The sequence below is a fragment of the Ranitomeya variabilis genome, chromosome 4 (assembly GCF_051348905.1).
Source record: "Ranitomeya variabilis isolate aRanVar5 chromosome 4, aRanVar5.hap1, whole genome shotgun sequence".
Taxonomy (NCBI): Eukaryota; Metazoa; Chordata; class Amphibia; order Anura; family Dendrobatidae; genus Ranitomeya; species Ranitomeya variabilis.
The window spans coordinates 733,751,830-733,772,465 of record NC_135235.1 but is presented as its reverse complement, the minus strand read 5'-3'; the positions used below and the strand labels follow the sequence as shown (position 1 = coordinate 733,772,465).

Here is a 20,636-nt window from a genome sequence, read left to right as displayed (position 1 = left end):
GCGGCCGCTCAAGTCAGCTGCCAGCCTCCGACTGGCTGGCGGCGGCTGTTAACTATTGACGTGCGGGCACGGGCCCGCACGTTAATAGTGTGCGGCAGCACCTGCAGGGGGGGCCCGGTGAGCAGATTAGACGGGGCCCGATGCGGGCCCCCTCTGCCCACCGGGCCTCATACGCCAGTCATGGCTGTCATGCCCTGATGGCAGCCCTGATCGTGTGCACATAGCCTAATAAAATCACAGCTCACCTTCCCTATCCTTTACCCCTTATACCTGACCTGTTTAGCCAATTACCTGGAGATAAATGGTTTTACAGACTTAACGTGAGAGGGGCATATAACCTTATACGTATACGCCATGGTGACGAATGGAAGACCGCATTCAATACACCTGAGGGGCAGATTGAACATTTGATGCTGCCATTCGGGGTAACCAATGCTCAGGCAGTCTTTGAAAATGTCAGTAATTATATTTTTTTCTCACCGATTGGTAGATTTGTGGTAATTTTCCTGGATGATATATTGAGTTACTCACATACTCTGGAGGAGCATGGTGAGCATGTCAGACAGGTTCTACATGACAACTATTTATTTGCTAACCTGGAGAAATGGCAATTTGTGGTGCACCAGGTCCAGTTCTCAGGACATTTGGGTTCTGCATTGGGGTTTCAGATGGACCCCGTTAAGGTCCAAGCAGTCCTTGATTGTTTTAACCAAGTAACCTGAAAGCGTTACAGAGATTTCTTGTAGTCGAGATACTGAGGAACAAACAAGCGAAAAATAGGGTCTTAACTGATAACAAGATATATAGAGCGGCACCTCAGCAACATGTTCAATGCATAAATCAGCTCCTGCAGGACACGGGGCCAAAGACCGAGCAGAATAGTTGATCCGGGTATAATGTGTCTGTACCTGCACTGCTGATGAAGACTATCAGATATGGAGATTTCCTTAAAAACGTTTATTCAAATAGGTTTTCAAAGTCAACGCCTTTCAAAGTCACGCAGGACCTCTTCCTCAGGACAAAACCTGATAGCGGATGAACATGTCAAGCTTGGAACGTTTTATATACAGTCTTTTTGAAAAAAAAAAAAAAGCCAAACAAAGCACGATATGTCAAAGTTCATGAGAAAGTCCGTCAAAAAAGATAAATTATGGTTCATGAAAAAACAAAAAACATTTACATACATTAATTATATTAAAAAGTACTTATGAATTAAGCGAGGTCACCTAAAAGAATGAATAAACATGTATGTGATATGAATGAGAAAGTTCTTGCCTTTATAGAAGTCATTTATAAATGGTGTTGCATTGAACATGTTGCTGAGGTGCCGCTCTATCAGGTGAGTGTAATACTCCTCTATTCTCACTATATCTTGTTATCAGGTAAGACCCTATTTTTCGCTTGTTTGTTCCTCAGTATCTCGACTACAAGAAATCTCTGTACACTTTCAGGTTACTTGGGTAAAAGCAATCAAGGACTGCTTGGACCTTAACGGGACTCTGTCACCTGAATTTGGCAGGACCAGTTTTGGGTCATATGGGCGGGGTTTTCGGGTGTTTGATTCACCCTTTCCTTACTCGCAATATTGGATTGAAGTTCATTCTCTGTCCTCCGGAGTACACGCCTGTGCAAGGCAAGATTTGCACAATCATATGCCGCCATATACTAGACGTCCGGTAACTGGTGATAATTCCCTCATGTGTGGGGTCTATTTGTCTCCAGAGAAATCACACGTTACATTCCACACATAACACTGTGCAGAAAAGGCGGCGTGAGGTAATTGTGCCAGTAGTGAGGGGGAATAATGGCGGGAATGTCACTGACTGAGGAGAAGTCTCCATGTAGCGTCTGCACTGCAGACAGATCTCATTCCCTGAGGCCCCTGATCATGTGACCCCTGACTCCTCCCCTCCGTGACCTCATCACAGGTCCTGTGCGCACAGAACAGCCATATATGTATATGTGGAGTGCGGCTCTGCGGGTGGAGGTAAGTGGAGATTCCCCATTACTGAACGAGGGGGACATTAACCCCTTCTGCACTAAGACTCTTTTGAGGTTTTTGTTGCCACTTTATAAGAATCATTGTGTTTTTATTCTGTTTCCTGTAATAGATACATACGAGCCAACTATGGAGGACAGGAAGTGAGGGAGCGGATTGTTCTCCTAGTACAGGGCCCCTTTCTTGCCCCCACACAGTGTAATGCCCCCATTATGCCCCTGTAAGCAGGTTCTGCCCCACACCCAGCTGCCTCGGGCACTTTACCATGAGCTGGTACCTCAGATTCTTCCCCGCACCCCTTTCCTTTGTTTGGCGCCAAATCTGTTCTGCCTTTGGGGCTCCGGCCTTTATAATATCAGTAACTGCGCCATCAAGGTCTCCTGACCAGGTGCACCCTCTAGACTCTTCCCTCCGGAAACCCTCCCTCTTCCCATTGGTGTCACATGGTCCCGTCTGGACGGCAGATAGCAGTCTGTACAAATGCCGCACAGCCCTGAGGAGGCTTTATTATGACTCTCCTTTTCACACTCTTATATATATACATGGTGGCGCTCACACAGTATAATGTTTCCACAGTACTGGCATCTCTCGTAAAAAAGGTATTTTCACACTACCGCCAAACCCCCACACACAGTATAATGTTCTCATAGTACCACCATACCCCCACACACAGTATAATGTTCCCGCAGTACCTCCATTCCACCACACAGTATAATGTTCCCACAGTACCTCCATCCCACCACACACAGTATAATGTTCCCGCAGTACCTCCATCCCCCCACACAGTGTAATGTTCCCGCAGTACCTCCATCCCACCACACACAGTATAATGTTCCTACAGTACCTCCATCCCACCACACACAGTATAATGTTCCCGCAGTACCTCCATTCCACCACACACAGTATAATGTCCTCACAGTACCGCCATACCCCCACACACAGTATAATGTTCCCGCAGTACCTCCATTCCACCACACACAGTATAATGTTCCTACAGTACCTCCATCCCACCACACACAGTATAATGTTCCCGCAGTACCTCCATTCCACCACACACAGTATAATGTCCTCACAGTACCGCCATACCCCCACACACAGTATAATGTTCCCGCAGTACCTCCATTCCACCACACACAGTATAATGTTCCTACAGTACCTCCATCCCACCACACACAGTATAATGTTCCCGCAGTACCTCCATTCCACCACACACAGTATAATGTCCTCACAGTACCGCCATACCCCCACACACAGTATAATGTTCCCGCAGTACCTCCATTCCACCACACACAGTATAATGTTCCCGCAGTACCTCCATTCCACCACACACAGTATAATGTTCCTACAGTACCTCCATCCCACCACACACAGTATAATGTTCCCGCAGTACCTCCATCCCACCACACACAGTATAATGTTCCCGCAGTACCTCCATCCCACCACACAGTATAATGTTCACACAGTACCTCCATCCCACCACACACAGTATAATGTTCCTACAGTACCTCCATCCCACCACACACAGTATAATGTTCCTACAGTACCTCCATCCCACCACACACAGTATAATGTTCCTACAGTACCTCCATCCCACCACACACAGTATAATGTTCCCGCAGTACCTCCATCCCACCACACAGTATAATGTTCCCACAGTACCTCCATCCCACCACACACAGTATAATGTTCCTACAGTACCTCCATCCCACCACACACAGTATAATGTTCCTACAGTACCTCCATCCCACCACACACAGTATAATGTTCCCGCAGTACCTCCATTCCACCACACACAGTATAATGTCCTCACAGTACCGCCATACCCCCACACACAGTATAATGTTCCCGCAGTACCTCCATTCCACCACACACAGTATAATGTTCCCGCAGTACCTCCATTCCACCACACACAGTATAATGTTCCCACAGTACCTCCATCCCACCACACACAGTATAATGTTCCTACAGTACCTCCATCCCACCACACACAGTATAATGTTCCCGCAGTACCTCCATCCCACCACACACAGTATAATGTTCTCATAGTACCGCCATACCCCCACACACAGTATAAGGTTCTTACAGTATCTCCATCCCACCACACACAGTATAATGTTCCCGCAGTACCTCCATTCCACCACACACAGTATAATGTTCCCACAATACCTCCATCCCACCACACACAGTATAATGTTCCCGCAGTACCTCCATTCCACCACACACAGTATAATGTCCTCACAGTACCGCCATACCCCCACACACAGTATAATGTTCCCGCAGTACCTCCATTCCACCACACACAGTATAATGTTCCCGCAGTACCTCCATTCCACCACACACAGTATAATGTTCCTACAGTACCTCCATCCCACCACACACAGTATAATGTTCCCGCAGTACCTCCATTCCACCACACACAGTATAATGTCCTCACAGTACCGCCATACCCCCACACACAGTATAATGTTCCCGCAGTACCTCCATTCCACCACACACAGTATAATGTTCCCACAGTACCTCCATCCCACCACACACAGTATAATGTTCCTACAGTACCTCCATCCCACCACACACAGTATAATGTTCCCGCAGTACCTCCATTCCACCACACACAGTATAATGTTCCCACAATACCTCCATCCCACCACACACAGTATAATGTTCCTACAGTACCTCCATCCCACCACACACAGTATAATGTTCCCGCAGTACCTCCATCCCACCACACACAGTATAATGTTCCTACAGTACCTCCATCCCACCACACACAGTATAATGTTCCCGCAGTACCTCCATTCCACCACACACAGTATAATGTTCCCACAGTACCTCCATCCCACCACACACAGTATAATGTTCCCGCAGTACCTCCATCCCACCACACACAGTATAATGTTCCTACAGTACCTCCATCCCACCACACACAGTATAATGTTCCCGCAGTACCTCCATTCCACCACACACAGTATGATGTCCTCACAGTACCGCTATACCCCCACACACAGTATAATGTTCCTACAGTACCTCCGTCCCACCACACACAGTATAATCTCATACTACCGCCATACCCCCACACACATTATAATGTTCTCACAGTACCGCTATGCCCCCACACACATTATAATGTTCCTACAGTACCGCCATCCCACCACATACAGTATAATGTTCTGATAGTGCCGCCATACCCCCACACACAGTATAATCTTCTCACAGTACCGCAATGCCCCCACACACAGTATTATGTTCCTACAGTACCATCATCCCACCACACACAGTATTTTGTTCCCACAATAGTGGCTTCCCACAGACACAAGATAATGTTTCCACAGGACTGACATCCCCCTCACACACCGTATAATGTCCCCACAGTACTGCGATGCCCCACTTTCTAATGTTTCCACAGTACTGCCCCCTACATGCACAATATGGTACCATGCACCTCACTGACTACCTCCGACCACCGACAATTAATAAAATACTCACAGCCTCATTCTTGCTGCAAATACTAATGAACCCAGGATCTATGAGATATTTACCATATGATAGTTGGATAGGCAGGAGTGTGTCATCCATAAAGGTAGCCGACTCGGTTGCTATTATGCCCATAAATTGACAGGGCTCATGGGGTGTGGTATTGGTCACCCTCTCCTTCCCATCATCACGATTTCAGCGATATCCACATTCCCATGACGGTGATACCGCTGAATATATTAGTGAATCAGGGAGTCGAAAGCTCCTGATCCACCATTCAGCCTTCGCTTCTGAGTCTGAGACTCCATGCACTGTTGGCACAATGATGTCACTACATCACACCTGTAGTAAGGAGCTTCAGTACTCACACCGCACAGACCAGAGCAGCAAACCTCAGGAATCGGGTTGGCTGAGTAGTGTCTGGCCTGCCGCTTTTCAAATGACCTGCACTCTGTGTCTGTGTGATATATATTTTGTGTCCTGTGAGTAAAGTGTGGTCACACTGGAAATACGTGGAGAAGCAGTGATCTTTTATATGCGCCCATGTAACCAAGCAATTCCAGCCAGCGTTCTTCATTCAGACTCCAGCCAAAGCAGAGTGGACCTCCTGAAACATGGGGTGGTACTGAAAGAGGTACTCCAGCACGGTAGACCCCGTCACACTGGTGGCAGCAGTGGGATGTGATACCCCGTCTACAGGAGGAAAGGAATGAATGGAAAACAACTACCAGAAGTTAAAGAGGACTACATTAAGAGATCTGGTGGAAGCCCGAGGGTTAATCGCCAGCAACAAAACAAAAGCGGATTTGATAGCAGCCATCATGGAACACGACAGTGCAGCACCCCCCAAGGTGAACGTGGAGGAGACTGAATTCCAGAGGGAGGTAAAGAACATACTGGCAGAGACGGTGGCGGCTGCCCTGCTCCAGGTTTTCTCACGGGTTGGATTTCCCCGGGAGATTATCTCGGACCAGGGTACCCAGTTTACAGCAGAGGTGACCAACCAACTGTGGAAGCTGTGCGGCGTAAAGTCCATTAGAAGCGCCCCGTACCATCCGCAAACCAATGGGTTGTGTGAACGCTTCAATGGGACGTTAAAACAACTCATTGGGACTTTTACCAGGGACTGGGAGAAATTCTTGCCACACCTCCTGTTTGCCTATCGGGAGGTGCCCCAAGAATCCACGGGGTTCTCCCCGTTTGAACTGGTATATGGGAGGCGGGTAAGGGGACCCCTAGACTTAGTGCTAGAACACTGGGAAGGGGAGGGCATCATAGAAGGGGTACCTATTGTACCCTATGTGTTGGAATTCCGGGACCGTCTACAGGAGCTGACCCAGGCTGTACGTGGGAACATGCAGGTGGCCCAGTGGCGCCAGCGCGTATGGTACGATTGGAGGGCCAGAAAATGCACCTTCGAAATAGGACAGAAGGTCCTGGTGTTAGAGCCCACTAGGCAGAACAAGTTCCAAGCTGCATGGCAGGGGCCCTACCAGGTAGTGGGGAAAATAGCCGACACCACCTATAATGTTGCCGATTGTGACGACCCCAGGGTTATCCGCATGGTCCACATGAATATGCTGAAGCCCTACCGGGAGCGCTCTGAAGAGGTAGTGGCCATCTGTGCACCTGAAGCAGAGGATTTAGCTGGACTTCACTTGCCTGATGTCTTAGGGGAAAGGACTCAGTCCAAAACATGGGACCAGGTACACTTGGGTGAAGACCTAGGTCCCCGGGAGAGACAGCAGGCGGAGGCGTTGTTGAGGCAGCGACAGGGGATGTTTTCGTAGAGACCACGGTACACTTGCCTGGCACAACAAAAGGTTGAGACCCAGGATCAGACCCCCCTGCGACAACCCCCCTTCCGCATCCCTGAGTCTGAACGAGAAGGGATGCGACAAGAGATGTTGCGTTTAGGGGTCATTGAAGAGTCAGATAGTCCCTGGGCATCCCCCGAAGTGTTAGTACCCAAGAAGGATGGGACTACACGGTTTTGTGTAGACTATCGTAGGCTCAATGAGAAAACGGTGACGGATGCATATCCCATGCCGTGTGTGGATGAGTTGTTAGACCGGCTGGCGGGGCAAAGTATTTGACCACCATCGATCTATGCAAAGGCTACTGGCAGATTCCCCTTAGTCCTGACGCTATTCCCAAGTCGGCATTTGTCACCCTGTTCGGCTTATTCCAGTTTCGAGTTATGCCATTCGGGATGAAGAATGCCCCTGCGACCTTCCAGAGGCTGGCTGACCGGCTTCTGGATGGTCTCCAGGACTATGCGTGTGCCTACCTGGATGACATCGCCATCTACAGCGCAACATGGGAAGAGCATCTAAATCACCTAGAGACAGTATTGGACAGGATCCACAAGGCCGGAATTACCCCGAACCCAAACAAGTGTCACGTGGGCAAAGCAGAGGTTCAGTATTTAGGGCATTGGGTGGGAAGTGGGAAACAGCGGCCAGAACCAGCCAAGATTGAGGCCATAGCCAAATGGCCCACCCCACGCACTAAAACCCAGGTCATGGCGTTTCTAGGGACAGCGGGGTATTACAGGAAATTCATTCCCAATTACAGCAGCGTAGCCAAGCCCCTCACTGATCTGACCCGTAAGAACCAACCCCGCCAGGTAACCTGGACCCCAGAGTGTGAGGAAGCCTTCCGCCAGCTAAAGGACGCCCTCACCAATACCCCTGTATTGGCCATACCCTATTTAACTAAGCGTTTCCTTGTTCACACAGACGCTTCTATGTTTGGATTGGGGGCAGTACTGAGCCAAGTCGGGCCGGACGGCCAAGAACACCTGGTAGCTTACCTGAGTCGGAAACTACTGCCCTGTGAAGTAAGCTATGCGGCCACCGAGAAGGAGTGCCTGGCGGTAGTATGGGCACTCAAAAAGTTGCAACCATATTTGTATGGACGACAGTTTTCCCTCCTAACGGACCATAATCCCCTAGTCTGGCTTAATTGGGTCTCCGGAGACAATGCCAGATTACTGCGGTGGAGTTTAGCCCTACAACCTCTGGACTTCACCATCCACTACAGACCCGGCAAACAAAACGGTAACGCTGATGGACTCAGTTGACAAACGGAACTTGTACCAACCCCATAAACTTCGGTCATCCCCAAACCGATCTGTTAAGGATCAGACTGTGTATGCCGATCGCGTCGCTGAAAAGGGAAGCCGTGTTACTGAACCCCCCAGCACCCAGAATATGTTGTGCAGTTATATGTATGTATAATAGGTTCCATGTGAGATGCATGTCCCTAATGCATCAGCCCACAGGCTGCGCCCCTGGGCAGAGGGGACAAGATATCCCCCTTCTGACCTCCCCCACCTTTGTAATTCCCAAAGTAAATATCAGCAGGCTCCGGCCACCTGCGGCTATTGTAATGTATGTCTGGCCTGCCACTTTTCAATTGGCCTGCCCTCTGTATCTGTGTTATATATATTCTGTGTCCTGTGAGTAAAGCGTGGTCACACTGGAAATACGTGGGGAAGCAGCGATCTTTTATATGCGCCCATGTAACCAAGCAATTCCAGCCAGCGTCCTTCATTCAGACTCCAGCCAAAGCAGAGTGGACCTCCTGAAACACGGGGTGGTACTGAAAGAGGTACTCCAGCATGGTAGACCCCGTCACACGCGCCATCAATACATATGCCCTGCCAGTTACCAGATTCACTGCTGGCATAGTGTACTGGCTAAAAGAAGAGATGGAACCTGCTGCAGATATGAAGACATGAAAGCTCCTCACAATTCATGGAGGTCTCCACCCTAAGTGTAACACCCAAAGATTGTATACCAACAGAAAGGAGGGTGGTTGAGGCTTGATAAGCATCCAAGCCCCCATCATGGATGAAACAAGGAGTATCCAGGAATACATCAGGAAAATGGCACCAAAAGATGAGATACTGAGAGAAAGCCTAAGGCTGGTTTCACACTTGCGTTTTGATCTGCAGCGTTTTAAAAAAAAAAAACGCATGAAAACGCATGCAAACGGTGCGTTTTTTAGACGCATGCGTTTTTGCGGCAAAAAAAACCGCGGCAAAACGCGGCGTTTTCCCGCGTTTACATGCGTTTTTTCCCGCGTTTGCGTTTTTGAAACGCATGCTAACCTTAGGGTTTGGATCCCTGTGGTTAGGGTTAGGGTTTTCTTGTTTTTTTGTGTGTTTTCTTGTGTTTTTCTATAAAAACGCATGCGTTTTTAACGCAAACAAATGCATGTGCTTAAAAACGCATGCGTTTACATAGCAATACATTTTTTTGCCGCAAAAAAAGCATGCGGTTTTTTGCGGCAAAAAAACGCCGCTAGAAATTACTACAGGTTGCATTTCTGCAAATGAACGCACGCGTCAAAAAACGCATGCGTTGCCGAAAAGTCGTCAAAACGCATGCGAAAAAACGCATGCGTTTTTAATGTTAAGCATAGGGGAAAAAACGCATGCGTTTTTTGCGTTTTTTAGCGCTAAAACGCAGCTTACAAAAATGCAAGTGTGAAACCAGCCTAAGACAGCAACAACAACAGATCTGGAAGGAAGAACAGGAACATGAAGCGACATGGCAAGAGAAGCCGCTGTATGGGATGTACCATCGACATATAATGGAAGTAGCTGACATGGAGAAATCCTACCAATGGCTGGAGAAAGCTGGACTCCGAAACAGCACAGAGGCACTAATCATAGCGGCACAAGAGCAAGCACAAGTACCAGATCCACAGAGGCAGGAATCTACCACACAAGACAAGACCCAAGGTGCAGGCTATGCTAAGAAACCTCAGAAACCGTCCAACACATAGTGGCAGGATGCAAAATGCAAGCAGGAACAGCGTATACCGAACGCCACAACCAAGTATCGGGAATTGTATAGAAGAACATCTGCACAGCATATGGGCTAAGTCCTCCTAAGTCCAGATGAGAGACCTCAGAAAAAGTGGTGGAGAATGAAAGGGCTAAAATCCTGTGGGACTTCAAGATCCAGACAGATAAGCAGGTGTTGGTAAACCAACCAGACATTGTCATAGTAGACAAGGATCAGAAGACAGCAATGATAGTAGATGTGGCCGTGCTAAGTGACAGCAACATCAGAAAGAAGGAATATGAGAAGCTGGAGAAATACCAGGGCCTCAAAGGAGAACTGGAGAAGATGTGGAAGGTGAAGGCAACAGTGATTCGATTCCAGTGGTGATAGGAGCACTTGGAGCAGTGACCCCTAAGTGGGAAGAATGGCTACAACAGATCCCAGGAGCAACATCTGAGCTCTCTGTCCAGAAAAGTGCAATGCTGGGAACAACTAAGATCCTGCACAAGAACCCTCAAACTCCCAGGTCTCTGGTAGAGGACCCGAGAATGAGAAAGGACAACAAAGACCACCCCCATTGGGGGTGAGCAGAAAGTTTTTTTTTATAGATGTCAGTGTATATATATTACATAGATAAATAGAAGAGAAGCTGGTAATTCAGCAGCCGCTGTAGTGTAAAATCTCTGCAGGAGCCGCAGGATAAAAGACATGGATTACATACAGTAAATACAAATAGAATAGGTAGATATGTAGATGTCAGTGACAAATACAATTAGTACAGTGTGCTCAGCTTACTGTACATGTAATTTTTTTGAAAAAAATGGTGTGGGTTCTGTGAGATCCCCGCTAGCACCGTGAGGAAGTTGCAAAATGCAGAGGCGAGTTCACCAGGAGAATTTCAGTGCGGTGAATTTCAACTCGCCTCTGCACTGTGCGACTTCCTTATGGTGCTAGTGGGGATCTCACTGAGGTCACCGCAGTTCAGCCTGGCTGGGAACGCAGCCTCAGTGATGTCACCACTAGTCACTGACACTGCATTCCCAGCAGCTCACTCACAGTGGTTCCCAGCCTGGACAGTCACATCTTGACACCGTCCAGGTTGAAAACTATTTCTCCCCCAAACATGGATTACGGCATGGGACAGAACGACAGACCGGTATGGTATATTGTTATTCTTCTATTTTAGTTTTAGTACAGGAGATTGAGGGCTTTGGTGGCATTAGGCAAGGTCGTAAGAATGGTTTAATTGAGATTATTAAAGGAGTCTGTCATTTTTTCAATTCACTATATTCTTGCTGTGTCTTTATTTACCATATAACTATAGGATTAGCAATGGATAGGTGTCTTACTCTCCATTAGTAAGCTGTGGGCTTGATGTCACCTGACAATACAAAGGTGACATCAACTACACAAATTTGAACCCCAATTGCCACCGCTACCGCTCTAATAGATGTGCCTTTTCTGGGCAGCTGCAGGCTGCTATTTTTAGGCTGGGGGGTCAATATCCATGGCCCCTTACCAGCCTGAGAATACCAGCCCCCAGCTGTCAGCTTTAGAAAGGCTGGTTGTCAAAAAATGGGAGGACCCCACGCCATTTATTTAAATTATTTAAATATTTAAAAAAAGAGCATTGGGACCCCTTTTATTCTTGATAACCAACCTTGCTAAAGCTGACAGCTGAGGGTTGCAGCCCCCAGCTGTGAGTTTTGCCTGGCTGATTATCAAAAATAGGGGGGAACCCCCGACTTTTTTTTAATTTATTTACAGTGCAAGAGCGGCTGATGAATACCCCCCATCATCCGCACCTGCTCTCACGGGTATGTTCACACTGGGCGTCTTTGCTGCTTTTTTATATGATAATTTTTAGCTGCTTTTTCCATTACCAGCAAACTGTGAGATTTCAGAAATCTCATACACACATTTTTTTTTTGTCATCAGGATTTTGTGCTTTGCAGCGTTTTTTTTTTTTTTTACATAGAGCATGTCAAAAATACGATATACAGATGTCTATGACATATACAATTCGTACAGTGTGTATGCAGCTTACTGTACATGTATTTAATTCATAAAAGATTATTTTTCTGAAAAAAATGGCGTGGGCTCTAGCGTAATTTTCGTAACCAGAAGAGGGAAGCTGATGGCTGGGGACCGATGTTCATAGCCTGGGAAGGGGGTAATACCCATGAAGCTTCCAGCCTATTAATATCAGGTCACAACTGTATACTTAGCCTTTATCGGCTATTAAAATGGGGAACCCCTAAAAAAAGTGACGTAGGGTCACCCTATATTTAATAACCAGAAAAGGCTATGCAGACAGCTGCGGGTTGATATTAATAGCGTAGGAAGAACCATGGATACTGGCCCCCCTCAGGCTAACAACATCAGGTCTCAGCCACCTCAGAAAAGGCACATCTCTAAGATGCACCAATTCTGGCACTTAGCCTCTCTCTTCCCACTTGCCCTTTAGCGGTGGCAAGTGGGGTAATAGTTGGGGGGGTTGGTGTCACCTTTGCATTGTCTGGTGACATCAAGCCTGTTGTGAATTCTGCTCTTGGGCTCCCTCCGGTGGTTGTAAGTGGTACTGCTGCTCCTTTGGATCTCAGCAGTCATCAGCTGCTTTCACTTACTACCAATTCTGACTGGGCTATTTATTCTGGCTAGATTTTTTAGTCAGTGCCAGTTGTCCATTGTTTCTTGGAGGATTCACATCTCTGCTTGGTTTCTCCTGCTAGACTGTCCAAGTTATCAAAGATAAGTCCTGGCTTTGTTTTTGCAGTCCACTTGCTGTGGACCTTATAGCTCAGTGCATTTCTATGTTTTTTCTTGTCCAGCTTTGTCTGTGTAAGGATTTATTCAGCCAAGCTGGAAGCTCTGGAGATGCAGAGTTACCCTCCATGCCTTTAGTTAAGTGTGGAGATTTTTGTATTCTCTGTGGTGGATATTCGTAGCATTTTAATACTGACCGCACAGTACTCTGTCCTGTCTTTTCTTTTTAGCTAGCGTGGCCTCCTTTGCTAAATTCTGTTTTCAGTCTGCGTGTGTAATCTCCCTCTCCTCTCACAGTCAATATTTGTGGGGGGCTGTCTATCCTTTGGGGATTTTCTCTGAGGCAAGATAGTTTTCCCGTTTCTTTCTTTAGGGGTAATTAGTCCTCAGGCTGTGACGAGGTGTCTAGGGAGTGACAGGAACATCCCACGGCTACTTCTAGTTGCGGTGTTAAGTTCAGGGTCTGCGGTCAGTATAGAGGCCACCTTCTCCAGAGCTCGTCCATGCTGCTCCTAGGCCACCAGTTCATAACAGTACAACTGGCCCACAAAGAGTTAAATGCATCTCAAAAGAAGGGAAGAAAAGTGCTGAGCCATTTTTTTTTCTGTAGTCTATTTTGTCTTCTCTTCCCTCTTAATCTCTGGGTGGTTCAGGAGTTTGGCGCGGGCATGGATATTCAGGGACTGGCTTCTCGTGTGGATCAACTTGCTGCAAGAGTACAGGGTATTTCCGATTATATTGTCCAGACTCCGGTTTTGGAGCCTAGAATTCCAATTCCTGATTTGTTTTTTGGGGACAGGTCCAAGTTTTTGAGCTTTAAAAATAACTGCAAACTGTTTTTTGCTCTGAAACCTCGTTCCTCTGGTGATCCCATTCAGCAAGTTAAAATTGTCATCTCTTTGCTGCGTGGTGATCCTCAGGATTGGGCATTTGCCCTGGAATCTGGGAATCCGGCCTTGCTTAATGTTGACACCTTTTTTCAGGCGCTAGGGTTATTGTATGATGAACCTAATTCAGTGGATCATGCAGAAAAAACCTTGTTGACCCTGTGTCAGGGTCAAGAAGCGGCAGAATTATACTGCCAGAAATTTAGAAAATGGTCTGTTCTCACGAAATGGAATGAGGATGTTTTGGCGGCAATTTTCAGAAAGGGTCTTTCTGAATCCGTTAAAGATGTTATGGTGGGGTTCCCCACGCCTGCTGGTCTGAGTGATTCTATGTCTCTGGCGATTCAGATTGATCGGCGCTTGCGCGAGCGCAGAGTTGTGCACACGATGGCACTGTCCTCTGAGCGGAGTCCTGAGCCTATGCAGTGTGATAGGATTTTGTCCAGAACTGAACGACAAGGATTCAGACGTCAGAATAGGTTGTGTTTTTACTGCGGCGATTCTCATGTTATTTCTGATTGTCCTAAGCGTACAAAGAGACTCGCTAGCTCTGTTACCATCAATACTGTACAGCCTAAATTCCTGTTGTCTGTGACCTTGATCTGCTCATTGTCGTCATTTTCTGTCATGGCATTTGTGGATTCAGGCGCCGCTTTGAACTTGATGGATTTAGAATTTGCCAAGCGTTGTGGTTTCCCATTGCAGCCTTTGCACAATCCTATTCCTTTAAGGGGCATTGATGCTACACCTTTGGCTAAAAATAAACCTCAGTTCTGGACACAGCTGACTATGTGCATGGCGCCAGCACATCAGGAAGATTGTCGTTTTCTGGTGTTGCATAATTTGCATGATTCTGTTGTACTGGGTTTTCCATGGTTACAGGTACATAACCCGGTGCTGGATTGGAAATCTATGTCTGTGACTAGTTGGGGTTGTCAGGGGGTTCATAATGACGTTCCTTTGATGTCAATTTCCTCTTCCCCCTCTTCTGAAATTCCTGAGTTTTTGTCAGATTTCCAGGATGTATTTGATGAGCCCAAATCCAACTCCCTTCCGCCGCATAGGGACTGTGATTGTGCTATTGACTTGATTCCGGGCTGTAAGTTCCCTAAGGGCCGACTCTTCAACCTGTCTGTGCCAGAACATACCGCCATGCGGAGTTATGTTAAGGAGTCCTTGGAGAAAGGGCATATTCGGCCATCTTCTTCACCTTTGGGAGCGGGTTTTTTTTTTTGTTGCCAAGAAGGATGGCTCCTTGAGACCCTGTATTGATTATCGCCTCTTGAATAAGATCACGGTCAAATTTCAATACCCTTTGCCTTTGCTTTCTGATTTGTTTGCTAGGATCAAGGGGGCTAGTTGGTTTACTAAGATTGACCTTCGAGGGGCGTATAATCTTGTTCGTATTAAACAGGGTGATGAATGGAAAACTGCGTTTAATATGCCCGAAGGCCATTTTGAATACCTTGTGATGCCATTCGGGCTCTCTAATGCTCCATCGGTGTTTCAGTCCTTCATGCATGATATCTTCCGCAATTATCTTGATAAATTCATGATTGTATATTTGGATGATATTTTGATTTTTTCCGATGATTGGGAGTCTCATGTGAAACAGGTCAGGATGGTATTTCAGATCCTTTGTGATAATGCTTTATTTGTGAAGGGGTCTAAGTGCCTCTTTGGAGTGCAGAAGGTTTCTTTTTTGGGTTTCATTTTTTCTCCCTCGTCTATAGAAATGGATCCGGTTAAGGTTCAGGCCATTCATGATTGGATTCAACCCACATCTGTGAAGAGTCTTCAGAAATTTTTGGGTTTTGCTAATTTTTATCGCCATTTCATTGCCAACTTCTCCAGTGTGATTAAACCCCTGACCGATTTGACGAAGAAAGGCGCTGATGTAACAAATTGGTCCTCTGCGGCTGTTTCTGCCTTTCAGGAACTTAAACGCCGATTTACTTCTGCCCCTGTGTTGCGTCAGCCGGACGTTTCTCTTCCTTTTCAGGTTGAGGTTGACGCTTCTGAGATTAGGGCAGTGGCCGTTTTGTCTCAGAGGAATTCTGATGTTTCCTTGATGAAACCATGTGCCTTCTTTTCCCGAAAGTTTTCGCCTGCGGAACGCAATTATGATGTCAGCAATTGGGAATTGTTGGCTATGAAGTGGGCATTTGAGGAGTGGCGACATTGGCTTGAGGGGGCCAAGCACCGTGTTGTGGTCTTGACCGATCATAAGAATCTGATTTACCTCGAGTCTGCCAAGCGGCTGAATCCTAGACAGGCTCGTTGGTCCCTGTTTTTCTCCCGTTTTGATTTTGTGGTTTCGTATCTTCCGGCTTCTAAGAATGTTAAGGCTGATGCCCTCTCTAGGAGCTTTTTGCCTGATTCTCCTGGGGTCCTTGAGCCGGTCGGCATTCTGAAAGAAGGGGTGATTCTTTCTGCCATCTCCCCTGATTTACGACAGGTTCTTCAGGAATTTCAGGCTGATAAACCTGACCGCTGTCCAGCGGGGAAACTGTTTGTTCCTGATAGATGGACTAGTAAGGTGATTTCTGAGGTTCATTGTTCTGTGTTGGCTGGCCATTCTGGGATTTTTGGTACCAGAGACTTGGTTGGTAGGTCCTTTTGGTGGCCTTCTTTGTCACGGGATGTGCGTTCTTTTGTGCAGTCCTGTGGGACTTGTGCGCGGGCCAAGCCCTGCTGTTCCCGCGCTAGTGGGTTGCTTTTGCCTTTGCCGGTCCCTGAGAGGCCTTGGACGCATATTTCTATGGATTTTATTTCTGATCTTCCGGTTTCCAAGAAGATGTCTGTTATCTGGGTGGTTTGTGATCGGTTTTCTAAGATGGTTCATTTGGTACCCTTGCCTAAGTTGCCTTCCACTTCTGATTTGGTTCCGCTGTTCTTTCAGCATGTGGTTCGTTTGCATGGCATTCCTGAGAATATTGTGTCTGACAGAGGTTCCCAGTTTGTTTCTAGGTTTTGGCGGGCCTTTTCTGCTAGGCTGGGAATTGATTTGTCTTTTTCTTCCGCATTTCATCCTCAGACAAATGGCCAGACCGAGCGAACTAATCAGACCTTGGAGACTTATTTGAGATGCTTTGTGTCTGCTGATCAGGATGATTGGGTGACCTTTTTGCCATTGGCTGAGTTTGCCCTTAATAATCGGGCTAGTTCGGCTACTTTGGTTTCGCCTTTTTTTTGCAATTCTGGTTTTTCTATTCGCCACGACAGCACCCACTGAGAGAGGGGATCCGCCCCTGGGAACAGGAAACCTACAGAGAGATAAAAGGGGCGGCCCCCCCTCGCTCCTCAGTTGGTTTCCTGTTCCTAGACGGGAACCCACAGAGAAGACTCTATGGAGTAACTATGAAGAGGAAGGCCCGCCTGGACTGCCGCCTGTACGACTCTGCTGAGCGGCAGGGGCTCCAGAGCGGGTAGACAGAGACGGGAATGATCCTGTGGGCCACCCCTCATCTGCTGATGCTGCTGCAATGCCTGGTAGTTATCAACAGTCTCCCTGCTGGGACACCGTTGTATGAGGCTACCGACCTTCCTCGTCCAGCCGGACCTGGGTCAGGTAATATACTCCGGGGGTATGTGGAGCGTCTCCCCGGTGGGTTTTTTCCCCTCCTGGTCCCTCCGGAGTGGAGGTATTGAATTGCTGGTGGCTGCAGGTGCAGCACTTACCATGGCGTCTTCCAGCGTGCAGCAGAGACGCGGGCGCATGCGCAGTAGCATCGGCGTCCCGGAAGTGCTGGGTTGAACTTCCGGGATCGCGGGGGCAGCCTGGGCTCGACTATAGGCGCCATTGTACCGGTAATTAGTGCAAAGCGTCTGCGGCTGGAGAAGGAGACTGCGGGCCACACACCAGGGCAAATCGCTAATCTCCCCTAATAATCAGGTACTGAAAAAAAAAAAAAAAAAAGAGGAAGGAGTGTTTTCTCAGCTGTGGGCAAGCGGTGCTATATAAGGCAGTTCAGAGCACTCCTGGTTGCGCAACATGTCGTCCCAGGAGGATATCGAGCGCCCACTGGAGGATTCAATCCTGCCTAGTGGTGATGCCCAAAAAGGCAGTGGACACTCAAAGAGGAGTGACTCCACTGAAAAATCGGGGAAAAAGTCAGGCCGCTCTGTACCGAAAGCTGATCGTACAACCCGGCAGACGGTATTTAACCTTACTCCTGGGTGAATGTGTAGCTGGCTTTATGGGGGCTAATGGTAGTTTCTCCTACTTCTATCTTATAGGGTAAGCGGACGGAGAAATCTAGGCACAAGCAGTGTGCGATGTGTAATGAGCCCCTGCCGGACTCCTATATTAAGAAATTGTGTCAGAGTTGCATAGATTACACCTTACAGCAGGAAAGTTCTGTCAGGATGAAAGAAATTCGTCTCATGATTAGGGAAGAACTTCAGTCCTTGGGAGGTGGTCCGGCGGTGATTGTTGAGAAAAGAGCCAGGAAGGCGCCTTCACCTGCAGCAGACACGTCAGCAGAAAGTGGGGAAGTCAGCTCAGACGTTTCTCAGAGATCGGGCTCCTCGGATGACGAGGATTACGTCTGTTTCCCTACAGACGGTGTAAATAATCTGATTAAGTCAGTGAGAGGTACTATGGGGGTATCAGAGTCTAAAGAACCTCAGACACCTCAGGACGCTATGTTTGCTGGTCTTTCGCAGAAGAAAGGCCATGTGTTTCCGGTGAATCAGGCCATCAAGGACCTGGTTAAACGGGAATGGAGTAAAGGACAAAAGGGGTTTGTGCCAGTCTCGTGTAAAAGGCGGTACCCCTTTGATGATGAGGACTTGACCACTTGGTCCAAAGTACCTAAAGTGGATGCGGCTGTGGCATCCACCTCCCGCCGCTCCTCCCTACCAGTGGAAGATGCAGGTTCCTTATCAGATCCTATGGACAGGAAATCTGACACAATACTTAAAAAGTCATGGGAGGCCTGTGTAACTGCCTTTAAACCTGCAATTGCAGCCACATCTACTAGCAGGTCTATGCTTGTTTGGCTCGACCAGCTGGACCAAAACATCAAAACTGGGGTATCCAGGGAAAAATTGCGCTCTGCTATTCCTTTAATTAAGGGGGCTGCGGCATTTATTTCTGATGCCTCTATTGACTCACTCCGTCTGGCGGCCAGAACGGCCAGTCTTACTAATACGGCTCGTAGAGCCTTATGGCTAAAAAACTGGAAAGGAGATGCCCAGTCCAGGTCCAAATTGTGTGCCATACCCTGTCAGGGTGAGTACCTCTTCGGAACAGTATTAGATGAAATACTCACTAAGGCGGGTGAAAGGAAGAAGGGGTTCCCTAATCCCTTTATTCCTTCTTACAGAAGGGCGTTCAGGAAGCCACCATTCGGCAAGAAGGGAGGCTTTAAAGACCGGTGGAATAATAATAAAGAATTTAAACAAAAAGGAAATTTGTTCAATAAACGTCCCTTTAAGCCAGCGGATAAATTCCGTTGACCCAGTTCTGCCAGTGGGGGCTAGACTTCTAGAGTTTGCAGAGCAATGGAGGGAAATAACGGCCAATCCATGGGCCATCAATTTAGTATCTTCAGGCCTCGTTTTAGACTTCATCCAAACACCTCCGGATTCCTACCTTCTTACATCCTTAAAATCTAGGCCTCAGCAGGAGGCCCTTGAAACGGAAATTAAATCCCTCATATCCAAACACGTATTAATAAAGGTGCCACCATCCCAGATAGGGAAGGGCTTCTACTCCCCCCCTGTTTCTAATTTCTAAGCCCGACGGCTCTTTCAGAACCATAATCAATTTGAGAAAATTGAATTCCTTTATAAAACCCAGAACATTTAAAATGGAATCTATTCGTTCAGCTATTAAAAATTTGTTTCCAAATTGTTACATGGTAGTATTGGATCTTAAGGATGCTTACTACCATCTCCCCATACACCAGTTACACCAACAATTTCTCCGGGTAGCAGTGGTTATAGATGGGCAGGTCTGTCACCTACAATACCGGGCTATGCCATTTGGTTTATCCATGGCTCCAAGGGTTTTTACCAAGTTACTATCAGAGGTAATGTCCTTCCTACGAGTAAGGGACACACTAGTAATTCCGTATCTAGATGACCTGTTGATTGTAGGTAAAGATTCCCTACAGTGTGAGAAGAGGTTGGGGGAAGTAGTATTTTCTTTGCAAAAACTGGGCTGGATTATAAACTGGGAAAAATCCAGGCTCCAGCCAGTGACATGTCAGAAATTTCTGGGGCTCCTATTGGACTCTGTTGGCCAGATATGTAGGCTTCCTGATGACAAAAAGACCACCATAATACATAAAGTGAGTATAGCCATCAGTAAGCGTAGTATGTCATTAAGGAATGCCATGTCTTTATTAGGTTCCCTGACTTCTTGTCTTCCCGCAGTCCAATGGGCGCAATTCCACACTAGACAGCTACAGAAATTTGTATTACAAGAGGACATTAGGAAGGAAGGAGAACTGGATGACACAGTCGTTCTAACGTCAGATGTAATATAGTCCATGAGCCGGGCCAGATATCGGTACCACCCGGAGTGACTAATTTTCTTTGGTATTTTTAGGTAGATGCATGTCTGTAGTTTATTTTTTGATATGATAGCCCTTACATATACGTAGCTTATTAACCCCTTCAGCCCTAGGCCTATTTGTACCCAAGTGCCTAAGCCAATCTGACCTGTGCCACTTCATGGGCTAATAACTTTGGAACGCTTTCACC

At 47.3% G+C, this 20,636-nt stretch overlaps 1 protein-coding gene across 2 annotated transcripts in view; it reads left to right on the top strand.

Annotated features, from left to right (window-relative positions):
- Nucleotides 1-1,806: 1,806 nt before the first annotated feature.
- The window catches only part of LOC143767955 (uncharacterized), a 70,533-nt gene continuing 51,703 nt past the window's right edge, over nucleotides 1,807-20,636 (top strand). The window contains exon 1 of one of the 2 annotated variants that reach the window (XM_077256520.1): nucleotides 1,807-1,987. The gene's annotated coding sequence lies outside the window, so the exon portion shown is untranslated. The remainder of the gene's footprint in view (nucleotides 1,988-20,636) is intronic. The other variant, XM_077256519.1, reaches the window with a different exon arrangement.